Raw genomic sequence first — 2,997 nt, 5'->3', positions numbered from 1 at the left:
CTCTTTCTCTCATGAAGGAGAAAAAGGAGGAGGAAGAAGAGGAGAGGGAGAAGGAGAAAAAGGAAGAGGAGGAGGGGAAGGGGGAAGAAGGAGAAGTTAGAGGAAGAAGAAGGAGGAGAGAGATGGGGGAGATGAGAATGCGGAGGAGGAGGAGAGGGGGACTGCCATGTTGGAAGCCACGTTGCAGGGAATGGCAGGTGGCTTCTAGGAGCTCAGGTCCTCAGTCCTACAACAGCAAGGAACTGATTCTGCTAAAACCAGTGGGCTTGGAAGAGGCCCCTGAAGCTCATATGAAATGCAGCCTGCCCAACACCTTGATTTCATGCTGATGATACCCTGAACAGAAAATCCAGTGACCCATACCTAGAACTCTGACTATATTTCAAAAAAGTTCCAAGACAATGGATTTGTTTCCTCACAGCAATTCTGTGTAGTTCGCAGTGTCCTGAGCAGTAAAGATGCCAAGCATCGCAAAGGTAAGGTCAAGTGAAAGTATGATAACACCCTTGACGTCCAGTTTCTCACTCTCTCCTTATCTGCCTCTGCTGCTAGAACATTCCATGGCAAATCACCATCTCTAAGATACTGTCAGTTTAAAAGTCTTCTATCATCTCTCTTTTACCATCTCTGAAGGGGTCTCTCTCTCTCTCTTTTTTTTACTTTGCTAGAGGGTACATGCACTCATCAGAGAGAGACGGAGAGAGGCAGAGGGCGAAAGTGAGAAAGCACTCCGTAGGAGGGTCAGCCCCACCACAATCCTTTCTCCATTCTCCTCAGGATTTGGGGCGTGTGTGTGCACACACACATGTCCTATTTCATTACGGGCCTGGGACTTGAACCACCTAGTCTGCCATGTGGGAATCTGACTTAACCAGGCTGGCCCAAAAGACAGTGACATTTTTATTTATTTATTTATTATTATTATTTTTTTAGAGGTTTTCGCTATAGGGCACGTGCACTCGCCAGACAGACAGAGAGGGACATAGAGACAGAAAGCGAGAAATCACCCCCCCATGGGGGATGGCCACACTGCAATCCCTTCCTCTCCATTCTCCTCTTGGGATCTTGGGCACGCACGCACCCATGCCCGATGTGAGTTTTAAGCCACCAGGTCCGGGATTCAAACCGCGGTCGACTATGTGGGAGTCCAGCGACATAGCCATTACGCTAACTGCTGGTTCCTGATATTTTTATTTATTGATTGATAGTTTTTTTGCTATAGGTTGCGTGCTCTTCTGGAGAGACAGAGAGACAAAAAACAAGAAACCACTCCCCCCGCCAAGGATGGCCACACTACAATTCCTTCTTCATTCTTCTCTTGGAATTTCAGGCTTGTGGTCACATACACCCAGCATGAGTTCTTTTTTGTTTTGTTTTGTTTGAATTATTTAATTTAATTTAATTTATTTATTTATTTTAATTAGACCAGAGAGAGACAGAGTGAGAGAGAGAGAGGGAATGTGAGAAAGCAAGCCACCAGGTTCAGGACTTGAACCATGGTCAGTTATGTGAGAGCCCAGCACCCTTAACCATCACACCACCTGCTAGCCTCCCTAGTGTGAGTTTTAAGCAGCTGGGTCTGGGACTTGAACCGCAGTCAACTATATGGGGGTCCAGTGAGGTGACCATGATGCCACCTCCTGGTCCCAGCAGTGACACTCTTGAAGCCAGAAGCTTGGAGTGGGTGGGAACTGGCTCCATGTAGGGCTCCAGTTTACAAGGTGTGAAAAGAGGAGTGTTGGGCCCCAGGCCAGGGACTCAGCGCTTGCTGAGCCTCTGCTCTGGGGCACACACTCATACTCACACTCACACACTCACACTCATATGTGCACTTTTATTCTGGGTTGCCCCTGCAAATCTTAGCCCTGTGCTTTATTCTAGTTTTTCTCAGACAGCTTTCACCCTCAAGACATTTAGAGAACACAGCCCTTTCTGGCTGAGTCCTTGAAGGTCCTGGAATTTTTTTCTTTCAAGTCAGCATCTCCTTAGATTTGTTTCCTCACAGCAATTCCGTGTAGTTAGCAGTGTCCTGAGCAGTAAAGATGCCTAGCATCGCAAAGGTAAGGTCAAGTACGATAACACCCTTGACGTCCAGTTTCTCACTCTCCTCCTTATCTGCCTCTGCTGCTAAAACATTCCATGGTAAATCACCAGTTCTAAGATACTGTCAGTTTAAAAGTCTACCAATGTCTTCCTGGGCCACCGTGAGCACCCTGCAACTCCTGGTGGAGTAGCTCAAGCTGGAGGCAGGCGTGGAGTGAGGATCAAGGTCTCTCAGGCCGCTGCAGAGCTCCAGCAGTACCGCACGCAGAATGCCTGCAAGGATGCGCTGTTGGTCGGTGTTCTGGCTGGAAGCCGCCCCTTCCGGGAGCCCAGATCCTGTGCTTTACTCTGAAGACTTTAGAGAAGAAGTTTGCTGAGGAATGTCTTCAAGCACAAACAGAGGAACGACTGCCTCCATGTCTCAAGAAAACACTTTTCTCTGCCAAATGACTTTTAGATATGTCAGACCTTTCCTGTGGCCTGGCCCTCTAGCCAGAATTTTATAGAAATTAACGAGTTTTTACCCAAATAAGGAAACTAGGTGAAAGAGGAGGGTTTTAAACCATAATATCCTGGTTCTTTTGGCAAAGTGCTTTGTATTTAGGACAAATACTTTACTACCAAATATACCAGGACGCACCTCTTTCATAAGTGAATTGCTGGTGTTTTTCTATACCCGGAATACTGTGTGTGTTTTATTTACTGGATGGGAAGGAAGACATTTTTGTTTATTAAAACAAATTGGATATTTATAATTTCTTGTTCCAGGCACAGACTTTTATAGCATGACAAAATTTGTTCTTTTCTTATGAATTTATACTTTATAATAAAGACCAGAAAATAAAAACTGGGGGAAAGAATAGGCTTTACTAATCAAATGCTGTCTTGGTTTTTTTTAAATGAGAAGATTGATTTATTTTTAACACTAAAGATGAGAGCTGTTCCTTAGCAAAT

The 2,997-nt window shown here is 45.4% G+C and overlaps 1 pseudogene; it reads left to right on the top strand.

Annotated features, from left to right (window-relative positions):
- Window positions 1–2,186: 2,186 nt before the first annotated feature.
- Window positions 2,187–2,395, top strand: LOC102489955 (guanine nucleotide-binding protein G(I)/G(S)/G(O) subunit gamma-10 pseudogene; annotated as a pseudogene).
- Window positions 2,396–2,997: the final 602 nt, after the last annotated feature.

The sequence above is a fragment of the Tupaia chinensis genome, unplaced genomic scaffold, assembly GCF_000334495.1.
Source record: "Tupaia chinensis unplaced genomic scaffold, TupChi_1.0 Scaffold000520_1, whole genome shotgun sequence".
NCBI classification, from domain to species: Eukaryota; Metazoa; Chordata; class Mammalia; order Scandentia; family Tupaiidae; genus Tupaia; species Tupaia belangeri.
The sequence above is the reverse complement of the archived record's forward strand: the minus strand, read 5'-3'. Positions and strand labels throughout refer to the sequence as shown.